The sequence below is a fragment of the Zophobas morio genome, unplaced genomic scaffold (assembly GCF_036711695.1).
Source record: "Zophobas morio isolate AGI-343-1 ecotype UQ-CSIRO unplaced genomic scaffold, CSIRO_AGI_Zmor_V1 ptg000011l, whole genome shotgun sequence".
In the NCBI taxonomy this organism is placed as follows: domain Eukaryota; kingdom Metazoa; phylum Arthropoda; class Insecta; order Coleoptera; family Tenebrionidae; genus Zophobas; species Zophobas morio.
The window spans coordinates 5,488,183-5,501,288 of NW_026972116.1; the positions used below are offsets into that span (position 1 = coordinate 5,488,183).

The 13,106-nt window shown below is 33.8% G+C and overlaps 1 long non-coding RNA gene across 1 annotated transcript in view; it reads right to left on the reverse strand.

The window, feature by feature from the left end:
* The window catches only part of LOC135127430 (uncharacterized), a 108,559-nt gene extending 100,513 nt beyond the window's left edge, over positions 1-8,046 (reverse strand). The window contains exon 1 of the long non-coding RNA XR_010280228.1: positions 8,032-8,046. This is a non-coding gene — a long non-coding RNA (uncharacterized LOC135127430). The remainder of the gene's footprint in view (positions 1-8,031) is intronic.
* Positions 8,047-13,106: the final 5,060 nt, after the last annotated feature.

Below are 13,106 nucleotides of genomic sequence, written 5' to 3' on the forward strand. Positions count from 1 at the left end.
AGAAGTTCTGTCTAAATAACTATAGACTCATTTTTTATGGTAATTCCTACATGTCAAAATAAAAATAAAGATGGAGGTAAAGATAAAGAAATGTTATGCTATGCTATGCGTTTCAAGCAAGATTTTCTTAATAAAATTTTGTTATCATTTCGTTCACATTTTTGGTGGGGATAAATATATTAATTTTGACAATTGCAGTTATTAACAACATTACGTCTGCCTGTGTCGACTTTTATTACACAGATAATCTCCATACTTATTGGAATTTTATATCTAATTTAAGAATATCATGTTGTGGTGTCCGAATTTTAATTAAAATTTCGCAGTGAAAAAAATTAACAGCGGCGCGAAATCGCATTTGAATAATTTGAATTTGAAAAAAAAATTCAATAAAAAAACCGTCAAACATAGGCAACCATGTATACGTTAGTGCTTTTTGGGTAGTGGGTAGTTTTGTGCGGAATTTTAGATTTTAGTTAGAGGGTTGGTAAAAGAAGGCAGCTTGGTACAGAGGTGAGAGGATTCACTGTGTGTTGTGTGATGTGAGCGAAACTACGTAGTGAGTTAGCTAGGTTAAGTTGAGTTGGTTTGGTAGTTAATAAAAGAAAGGAAGCCTTTGTTTAACGCCAATTAATCGTAACGGCGACGACGCCACAGTTTCCCCAACACGCGTAGCTAATTCTTGCGGCTTTCTAATCGGAAACATGTGAATTTTCGACCGACGCTAGCACGTGTTGTAAATTTGTTTTATTGTTTGTAAATTCAGAGTTCATGTTAGGATTTTAATCGTTAACTGGTTCTAACACAATTTAACAGACATTAGATTTGTTTAGATACAGTACTTGCTAGGAGATTTCATGAAATTCACTTAATCAAAATCCATTCTTAGTTTACCAAATTATGAATTAGTTTTCTGGAAGCTAATACTCAAGTGTTACGTTATAACACTTCTTAATTCCACACACAAGGTTGCTAATAGTTCATCAACGGCAGTTAAAGTAACCTAACGTTGCCCCACTCTAGTAAAAAACCGTGGAAAGTGCGGTAGAATTAATAAAATCGTGGACTGAAGTAAGGGGGATTATAAATTATTCCTTTTAGACAGTAAAGTTATGATCGTTACTATCATCGTTATCATCATCACATCAACGAGATAATTTTCTCGCAACGTTGAAAATTACATCATCGCGACGCCCATACTTCGCAACGTCTGATATATTTTGTGTTGTTTATTTAGCATGTGTTTTGTCTGGGATAAGCTTTGACAGTCCACGGTATAAACTCTCAAAGCTAATTGTTTTAAGTAACCAATCACTTCGATCAAGGCATAATTTAACGTAATATAATTTCTTTGTTTGAATCGTTGATAAAGTGTGGAATAATTTAACATAATGTAAATTATTTGCTTGAAACGTTGATAAAGTGTGGCATAAGTAGTATTCTTTTTGCAATTGAGCTGAGATCTGATGTGAGTCGCTCAGTTCACCACTCATTCGTCTCAGTTGTATGAATAAAAAGAACAATTTGGCTCAGTTCAAAGCGGCTCAAACACAACCTTATATATCAAGTAACGTTTGAACTTTTGTTTATCATCAGCTTATAGTTTTAAGTTATAAAAAATGTTTAAAATTCAGCGGAACAACAATGCTTTTAGATACAAGTACGTATGGATCACAAAAACGTGTAATTCATAAACTTTATTTTCTCTCATCTTTATGATGGAAAGTTTATTTAAATTTCTTTATTTGTTTCTCACTTGTAAACATCAATTTACCAAGTCACTGTATTCAACATGAAAATGTCACTTAACTGGCTATAGCCTGTAAAAATTTGACTGGCTAGCCAGTAAAATTTTTACAGCCTTGCTCGTGCTCATACAGCCATGTATTTTAGACATTTTAAACTATTATAAGTTGAATGACAGCCAAAATTGATTCAAGAAAAAATTTTCACTGACAATTGCTGCTTCCTCAGTAATATAGTTTGCGCCACACTCATTTCAATACATCGAACACGATAAATCGAAAAATCTAAATGACAGAACTAGACAACACAATAACTGCTATGATAAGTGCCATGCTGACGTGCGTTTCCAAGGCAATACGTCTAAAGCTCATACGATGTTTCTTCAAATATTGGACCTTATAGAGTTTTTAATAGCTTATAATTAGTTATTTACAAGTGAGAAACAAATAAAATATTGAAAAATACACGTAAGGTAACGGGTTTTTACTGGCACCAGAAGGTGACTCGTTCGCCTGCGGCTCGCCAGTCATATCTTTCTGTCCGCCAGTAAATACCCTTTTACCATGCTAGTAATGTTAAATACTATAATTTCAGTTCGTAATGAAAACCTTTGGGTCCCCTCCAGTACTATTACCTGTGCTATTACATTGAATGGAACATCAATCCCCTCTCCTTAACTGAATCAATTCTCAGATAACTGCCGACCCTTCACAGGTAGTCATTCATTGGTAAAGCGGGAGGTAAAAATCTCACTTCACTTCTCTAAGTCAAATCAAAAAGAACGCTACATTCATTCTACTGAGACACTTCGAACTGAGTCAAAAAATCTGAGATTTGTTTTGACATTAGGTAAATTCTTTGTTGTGCAGCGGCCATGTTGAAAGAGTATTTTCAAACCGAGCACATGTTTAAACTGTAAAATCTCGTTAAACAAATTAACAATATTGTGGGTCATGGGAGACGTGCATTCTAACCCCTCCATTTAAACCATTATTTGCACAACGCCACAGGACTGATCGCATTTCTGGGAAACAAATTTTTGACGCATTTTTTGAACGACGCATTTGTTCAACGTTATTTTGAACCTCCAGATTGCCTGCTATGTTTTTTTTATGTGTTTGGGAAATGTAAACGATGGCCCACAGTGCAGCTGAATAACTTCACTTTTAAAAACTAGCCAAAGACTTGAATGGACATAAAATATTAAACTGTATGTAATTTTAATTGTAAGTAATTTTCTTTAATGTATAATTTAATGATCCGCAGTTTCTAACCTCACGTAAATTTTTGTCCAAGTTTTATTTCACACCAGATCTTCTGTTTTTATGAATCTTTGCTATTTTTTTTGGAAATATTTTATTGATTAATGCTTTCATCATGTAAATTGTCTGATGTCCAATCTTAATCTCAGATACGAATTCTTTGTTGTTTCAAATTTCACAAGAGTGTATGGCCAATTTAAATGTCGTTTATTGCTATTTTTGAAACTTTAACATTGTTCAGTTGTAGTTTAATGCTAGGGTTATGGAAATTGAACATTTAAATGGGGTTGAGGTTAAATAATACAGAAACACGTAACGGAAGCGGATTGCGCGGTTTCTTGTCGAGCTGGCGATCGCGCCATCTGCACAAAAGATGTAGGCTTTGTATAGAAGTCAGAGACGGTCGGGATGTTAACAACTTGTTTCCGCGCGGCACGTTTTTTGGTCATAGAGGGGTGCTGGGTGGCATGTGCTTGTCGATAGAATAGAATCACTGTCGCGGTGGAAGAACAGCCACGACCAGGAGCCTCAAACTCCGCTCGTGCTACAGGGCCCACTATGGGTAATTTTGCTGTGTTCTAGAATGACACTGAAATTGTTTTTATTAAAATTTTGTTCTCTTGTTGACTGCCACAATTTAAATTTGTCGCCAGACGCTCATAATAACTTGTGTTTTTGCACCCAGTTATTTTACTCCAGATTTTTGCTTTGTTTTTTATTAAATTTGTGATATTCAAATATTTGCATTGATTCAGAACGTTTAATTTGATTTCATTCAAAGTTTGGAAAGTTTTTTTTTGTACCTGAGCATTAAGCGGTGTCTTCCACGGGCACAACTTAGTCGCAGCTTTTTTTTTCAGTGGAGGAATAAATAATTTTGTGTCCTCCATATATTTTGTGTTTTATTTAGCGGTACTTTTCCAACTTTGGGGTCCACCATTTGCATCTGAACGCATCCCGCCACTTTTTTTAAACACAATGTAGGGTACCATTTTGTTAGACGATCACAGCCAAGGCCAAATTTTTGAATTTTTGAAATGTTTGTGAGTTCTTCAAATTTTTTTTCACATGTGAAATTAAGGCGGAATATTGAGTTTATCATAGTGTAGATGGTAAAATGCTAAACAAAATTTGTATAATCATTCCCACCAAAAATTTAATGACGTCCACTATATACTATACCGCATGTCTGGAAAATGGCGGATTAACTCTTCAGTACGTTATACGCGGGGGTTTCGGGAGTCCCAAAAAAATAATAAAAAAAGTCTTTATAATGTACATTACGAAAAAAACCTAATTTTATAAAAGTAAAATTGGCAACACTGCACACACCTAATGTGTGAATACGTCCGGCTTACTTTCTGGTTTCTTAGTAACGATGGTGACTGAAATCCACCTTCGCTTTATATCAGGCTAACATTGTTGTCAAATGGAATTTTATCAAATTATTACAAAAACAACACAGTCATATCTTTGTGCAATCTGACTGAAATGGTAATTAAACGTGGTCATGGGCGAGAAAAATATTAACTAAAAGTTTTATTAGTAGTTATTCTGATAATGAATGAGATGTTTAGTTGTTAAACGTAGCAAAAGAACCAATTTTAAAATCATTATAACTCCACCAAAATGTGAGAACGATTTTTTTTACTATTTTTCCCAGACTCACCAGTAGATTGTTAAGAGCGTAGCGGAGAGTTAATCCGCCATTTTCCAGACACCCGGTATATACTCCTGTACTCGTGGTTCGTGAATCCGCCTTGATTTTTGTCACAAAACATATTACAAAATTTTTTTTGTGAAATATTTTTCACGTGTTTCACGCAGTCGATATCTCGCTCATGCATCAAATTCTCATAGCCGACTTGCTTACGTAGTGAATTCTCGAACTTATGTTCTGTCCGTGTGGGTTCGAATCGCATCAGTATGAAATATTTTTTTTACATACCTGTAATTTTTACTTATAGGATAATCATAAATTAAATACAATTTTGCAAAATCAAATTTTATAATTTTCGAAAAAAACTGGATTTGTTCGATTATATTTTATTTAAGACACGAGGAAGGTTCTATCTAAATAACCTGAGATCAACTTTTTTCCGTCATTTTCTAGTGTTTATTCACTTTGTGTATATGCGCAAAGACGACTGGTAATCGGAGGGTCAGAAAACAGTATCTTTCGTCTCTCTTTTATCGCAAACACCGTTTCTGCGTGATTTCTAAAGAGTCCGCAATATAAGAGTAATTGATATATGGTACAAACAGAAAGACATTTGTTAAATTAATGCAGAAACAATTCGGCTATTTCACTTACCTTTTCTAACTTTGTTGTCCACCTTCCCCTCCTTAACGACGCAAGTAAATTTCAAGTTCTTGAATGCATACATTTATTTTTAATTATTTACATTATTTATAAAGAATTGGCAAGTATTCAACCTACGTTAAATAAATAAATCTAAATGTACGTTTTCATTGTATTTATGTGTAGAAAATTGTGTGATTGATGGGGCCGTTGAAAAACTATTGGAAACTGTAATGTGTATTCTTGAAGAAAGTGTTCAACTTTGTGTAAGTGTGTCGTAGTTGTCTTATTATTTTGTAGCTCCTTTCAGTTCCAGATTCCAGCAGTTGAAAACAAACTCCATAAGTGCCAGAATAGCAAGTTTTGGTAAATTTAAAGTGCGTTCGTTCCGAAGCGACCCCGCACCGAGCGAAAACAATAGTCTTGCAGCATCGCTAGGCTTGAAATATAGGTTGGAATTACTTAGTTATAGGCGTCCAGGGAGAAAAAATAATTAACAGTTTCTAAAGGAAGGAGCGTTATTTATCACCGACACATTGTGCGGCGCGTCGGTCGATAAAGGCCAGGTGAGTCGTAGAAAGGCTCCGAGATGGGCCGGGGGCGGCGAGGAGGTGGGGGTGGGGCATGGTCGGGGAGCTTACGACAAGGTTCGATACCTAAACCGACGACGGTACAGGCCTGGGAGATGGAAGTTTATCAGGTGGCGGCGGATGAGATGCGGTGGCGGCGGCGATTTCAGGTGCATTAATCATTGCAAAACACCGATGACAGCTGATATGCGATCGCACATAATCACAAGCGGAGAGTTATTGTTATATTATGAATTACATCGCGTGCTAAACAACCTTTGAATTCATTTCACCACCTGGCCGCCGCCGTGGCGGATTTAAATGCCAGTAATGGAGCGGCGAGGATGTGGACGATCATGATTTACTGCCTCACAAATGCCAGATTTTGCTTTGCTTATTGAAACGGCTATTGAATTAAGATGAGCACTGATTTACTCTGCATACGACACACATTTTCACCTATTTACGTGATTTTTATGTTATATTTTTGTGAGGTATGCACAGTCTGCCATTGTTGAGTTTGGTGCTGCAGATTTGTGCTTAGAATATTTTATTAGGTTGATGAATGTGGAAAAGTTCTTAATAACAATATATTGTCTCTTTGAAAACGATAGAGCAAGAAGTGATATACTGGAGAAAAGACTCTTGGTTTTAACCGTGTGAGCATCTAGGCTTGTGCTGCTCGTTGTAGACAAAAGTAGAAATGTGATTTTTGTAAAATTGAAATCGTGTATCTTTACATACACTCGTATTATTTATTATTTTAAAGTCCATTCCTGACTCGGAAATGACCGGTATTTAGGCAAGACTTTTATTAATATGTACAGGTATTAAGAAGACCAAGTAGTGATATGTGCCGATGTGAATAAATACAAAATAAAATCTTCTTCGTAATTTTAGAATTAGTGCATACTGATTGGTCTGCTATTATTCTCTAACACCACACTCCTCGAGCTTCGAACCTTGCGTGCCTACCGTAATAGATTCAGTCATGATCAGCAAGAGGCCCACACTGTCGTTCTTTCTGCTTGATGCCAGCCTGTTTCGATCAACATGATCAGACTGTTCGAGAACCTACATCTGAGATAAATGAGTGCAAAAGTGCAATTTTGTTAAAGTTTAACATAATCTATGGCATATTTCGAATGTGTACGTATAATACGTGTATTCGTTTCAGTTTTCAGCCATAGCCCATTTAGGCACATGTGCGTAAAAATGAACGACCAAATGATGCAAAGATATTCTAAAGTAGATGTTATTAGTGCACAATAAGCCAGTTTTTCTGTATTAGGTCAGATATGAGAGAACAACTGATTAATAAAACATCATATTCTAGACCCTTTGCTAATCACGCCACGTACTGACCATGCGAGAGAAAGTTAAATTTATAGTCGAAAATAACCCCAAGTGTTTTATTTCCGACACCACTTTTAAGTTTGTGCATTTAATTTTATTGCCATAGTTCTTGATCCGATGGAGTTAAATTTGAAAACGTTCATCCAAATCCAGACGCATATTATTCCATAAGTAAATACGCTACATTGCAGAATTTTGCAATATTGCATCGAAAGTATTGATCTAAGAATATTTAGTTCACCTTTACCTTTAAACAGGACTAACTTAGAGGGACGACTGAAAGGTATATACCGTTAATAAATAAAATACACAGTAAAAATTTATGGTGTGACTCCTGGGGTACCCCAGATTTTACAGATATTAGTTCTGAAGTAGATTTGTCAATGTTTACAAAATTATTTTTACTGTTACTGTTAATCCACTCGGTACCAAAAAATTCATATATATCAAAGTTTTACGAGTAGTCGCGTTTGATCTAATCAAAAAATAAATTGCTATTTTCATTAATTTTTTGGAGACATATAGAAAATACTGTTATAATTAGTATTACCTTGTACCTATCCAAATTGATATCCATGTCTTTGCAAAAATGTTGATGACGTCAACTAAAATTTTGTAAAAGATAAACTCAGTTGAAACATATCTGCAGCACGCTTCTTTACAATTATTTAATAATACATACATATCTTTATTTTAACTTCTAGGGGTTCTCATAAAAAAATGAAATTCCCAAAATAAAATTTTATAATTTTTCGAAAAAGCTGGATGTTTTATTATACTTCAGGGGCGAAATAACCTTCCACTAATTTTTTAATTAAACACCCGATACTTACTGATTTGTAATGTTATGAATAAACAATCAAACACGGATTAAGGCGCCACCATTAGTGTACTTATTGCACAATTTAGAATTTGTGTCGTTTTTAAAACAGATTAAATCAAGAGTCTCAGTTCCGTGTATTTGAAGTTATTATTATTAATTAACCAAGTTTAGGCTTTCATGTTCTATCGACTTTTCATGGCCCCAAGAGTACGAAAAAGTAGGTCTCGGTTTTACTTTTTTTCTGTCATCTGTTGTCTGTCTGTGTAGATTTTTCTTGGACAGATAATTTCCTAAACTACTGGAGCAATTGTTGTCAAATTTTATATGTATGTTAAAAATACTGTGTAGAAGTTAAACAAAATTTGTCTAATCATCCCTACTAACAATCAGATGAAGCTCCCTAAAATTTTTTTGGTAAACCATTTAAATTTCAGAAAATAACATACTCTTGTACCTGTGGTTTTCCAAATTTTCGCAAAAAAAATCAAATTGTCATCAGTCTAGAGAGCGGATTTTATGAAATTTGCATATCCGTTATTTTTTGCATATAAGTCTTGATATTTAATATGTGAACGAATCATGCTAATTAAAAATGAATACAGCTATAAAAAAATTGCATATTTGCATATATTTGCCTTCTGCTGCATATTTCACGTAACGGGTGCATATTTTGCATTTTTATCAATTTTTGTGCTAATTTGAAAAAAAAATTGTCATTCTATCGGCATTTATCTAGAAAAACGAAATTTTATGAATCATATTGCAAATTTTGTCCTGAGCCTCAAATAACTAGTAGAGGTTTGGGTTTAATACCGTTCATTCCCAATATTTTTGTTCGTTACTTAAGCGTATTAATGGTATGTTTCATGGTGGTCGACGGAATGTTACCCTATTATTTTTCATCGTGAGTTTGCATTGAAAGCATTTAAAGCGATACAGTGTGTCAATATGTCGACGATAACTCTACTTTATTTATGAATTAAACCTTTTCCTGAACTTATTCTTCAAGAAGGAACTCTGTTTTGTCGCGCCTGCTCTAAACCGGTAAGGATTTTTATACATCTGTGGACGTAGTACGCACTTTTTCTACTTACAAACGCATATTTTAGAATCACCGGAAAAATTTTTTGCTAGAATATTTCGAAAAATATTTAAAAATAAACTGTTACCAAAATAGTAATTGAATAGTCGATTACCACTATTTTTCAATTTGTTCTGTTTATATTTATTTTTTAGTATAACAATATTATCTTTAAAAATGTGATTTATGTATTTTTTGTAATAAAACGTATGCTCGGGAAACCTGTTTTTGTAATTTGTAAATAAATTTAGTTCGGTTATTATGGTTTTTTTTTTAATTTTTGGAGCATATGCAACTGCATATCTCTGCATATGTTAGGAAAGTTACTGCATATTTGCATAAATTTGATGCATATCATATGATCATATTTCCCAAAATTTTGCTGCATATTTTCCGCTCTCTAGATCACATAATACCAGTATGGGAGAACTGACGTGTTGTATACTCTGTGGTCGTGCCGTAAAAATGTTGAACTGCTAACGCAAAGGTTGCTGATGCGAATTACTCATGGGTCATAATTTTTTACTTCCTGAGCGTAAACTAAGGAAGCATAGTAATCGAGTCCATCAGACGTCTTGCCACTTTTATGTTTTTTTTTGACGTTTCATGGCCCCTAGAGAACGAAAAAAGTGGTCTCTCGTTTCCGCCCATCCATCTGTCTGTCTGTCCGGCGTGTGTGTCGATTTTTATTAGACACGTCATCTACGAAAGTCCTGGACCGATTGTTGTGAAATTTTGTACGTATTTTTGGAATATCATGTAGATGGTAAAATGTTAACCAAAATTTGGCTAATCATCCGCATCACAAATGGGATGACGTAATCTTCAAAATTCACAATAATATATATTTTTTTAATTTTATAAAATAAGATACCTATTCGTTTAGTTGTGATGTATGAATCGGTGTTACAATTTTGCAATTTAACTTTGAAACTGTAAAACCCAATGCTCTGAAATCTTGCAAATGTTTTAAGATTATCGCAACTATGGTAAATTGTTAATCAAAATTTATTCGCTTATACCCTCCCAAAAAATTGATTACGTCATCTCAAAATTTTGCATGATAATAATCGTCTCTGAAATATGCAAAGTATTATGACTCGGTTTATCAGGGTACTCATAGGTTTTAGAATAACTTACACAGGATGATACAAAGAAATTAATGAATGAGGTACATAGTTTATTTTATTGATTAAATCTAAAATGACTTACTCCATTTTTCTGAAAATTAGGAAATACAGTATTGTTAGTATTTGTATTACACTGCATTAATTCAAATTGATATATGTGTCTTTTGCAAAATGTTGATCACACCATTACAAAATCTTGTAATGGAAAGATGCAATCGAAACAAAAGGTTAGCACGCTTCTCTAACTTTACTTTAACATTAGATACATATCTTTATTTTGATTTATAAAAGGTTTAGATATTATAAAAAAATAAAATTCACAAAATCAAACCTTATAATTTTCCGAAAAACGCACGGCATTACACTGATTAGCATGCATTTATTTTGTTTATAATAAATGAGTCCTTTGGGGAATAAATTGGATTTTCTTGTATTTGTTATTGCTTTTTTCATGAACACACGTGAGCGACGACCTTATTACCTGATATAAGGATGCGATTTTGTGAAGCGTGGATTGTTTTTGTTGTATCGAAGAAAGTAGGTATTAATTACACATAGGCGGGTAGTGATTTTCATAGTCCATTTATTTTCAATTTGAATTCTTGAACAATAGAGTTTTGAACAAAATGTTATATAGAAAAGTTGACGCCAACGATAAGTTCTATAACCAGCTACATTTTTTGTATTCAATTCCAACACCCTGTATAACACAGCGGTAGATTTTAAAAAGCAGTTTACCATCATCATTCTTTTGAAATTTTTGGTGAAATTTGTCCTCATGTATTTGTTTTTAAAAGTTCAGGTTTCAAAACATTAATATTTCTCCTTAATCTCACTAGTTTGAAATTTCTGCAGAAATCTTCAATTCGTCAAATAATATGTTTGAAACTGCATTTTAATCTCATAGCGTATTCGTAGTAACACCAGAAAACGTAGATCTAGGAGCATTATATGCTATAACATTTTTGGATTTAATTATTCGATCTTGTATTTCATTTGTTTTTGGCCAGTAAAAATTGTACATTGTACTGTTTGCTAATTTGCTAGCAACTGATTGACTTGTTGTAAATAATTTATTAATTTGCTGTGTGGAGGAATTAGTGCCACTTTTGTTTTTGTAGACAAAAACGAATTTTATGATTTTTACTTCCCGAACGTAAGCTAAGTACTGTAGTAGGGTTCATCGGGTGATTGGCTACTTTCATGTTTTCTCAGCGTTTCATGACACCTCGAGTACGAAAAATAGGTCTCCTGTTTCTGTCTGTTTGTCGTTTGTCTGTTTGTTGTTTATCGTCTATCGTCTGTCTTCTGTCTGTGTCGATCTTTGTTAAGACCTAATTTTACATGTATGTTAGGAATATCGTATAGACTAAAATTTGCCTAATTAACCCAACCAACAATTTGATAACGTCCCTCAAAATTTCTTTTAGTAAATGTCATTTTAATTTTATAATATTACGTATTTATGGTTTATGAATCCGCTTTGATTTTTTACTTTACATATAAAATTTTCGTAAAAACTCCAAAGTGTATAACAATATTTTCTAAATGTTGGTAAACACGACGATTCGGGTGATCAATTCCTCCTGATGGATGTTTTTTTTCTTAACTGTTACCGCTAGTATCTATATATTTTTTATGTATAGTGGTTATCACAATTAACATGTCGCAAAATCAAAACTGATAATTTTAAAATAAGCGGGATTTGTTGGATTGTACTTCAGGGGTGAAGGAAGTTCTGTAGAAATAATTTTCGACCACTTTTTTTTAAATACAACTTTCGTGGACATCATTTCGTGAGAAATTTAATGCAAAACTTACAAGATTTCACACGTATTCAGTCTGTGTTTACTTATCAAAATTTTGACGAATCCTTCAATGTTTAATCACAAAATTTCCCTTGGGTTTTCTTTTTAAATTTATCTCGTAAACTATTTGCCAAAGCTGGTTTAATTTAATTAGCCAACATAATTAGTTCAATCTTTTGTCCAAATTTGTCTGGGGATTTTTAATGAATTCAGACTCGCAGCTGCTTAAACTTCTTCCACATTATTAACTCTTCAGCACGACGACAATGAATCTATATAATCAGAATGAGTTAATTTATTGTAAATAATTCTACAATGCTTTAAATAAAGTGTCAAAGTATATGGTGACTTTTACTGTATAACGGCAATTGAAAAGGTCTTTTTCTTCCGTGCTTCTGGTAATACATTCCTGTCTAAATGAAATAAAATTTATTTGTATGCAAATGACAGCAAAAGACTTTTTTATTCGCATAACCTGCCAGGAAGGACCCTTGTCATTTAATGCATGTGATATATGTTTTTTTTTTAACAACCTTCCACTTTTCGGCGCGCACCTTCGAGATCTTCGTGACAATAAGGATTATCGAGTGATAAAAATGTTAACTATCGACATGCAAACATCACAAGGAACGTCATCGAGAAAAGGACGAATATAACCCCAAGGCCAGGACTCCAAGGATATCTATTCAGAGCCTGCTCCGTTTTTCTTAGTGTGCTTTCAAAGCATGCCTGTTATTACTGTATGTATGAAGGTTCCAGTATTTGTTTTGTGCATTAAACAGACCTAGTGCAATTAAGAGAACGAGCCTAGACGTAACTTTGAGGGTATTGCAAACAAAGGACTGTTCTATTATGCATAGCCGGCTCAAATCGAGCCGTGTTAGGTGTTGATGTGGTCTAGGAATCCTGCAGGTAGACTCCAGACTGATTAATTTGAGCTTGATTTGACTACAAATTTCACTGGCACGTGCGCTCTGTCAATAATAATTACAGCCCGATTTATGGCGATAAATTATACAACACAATTTC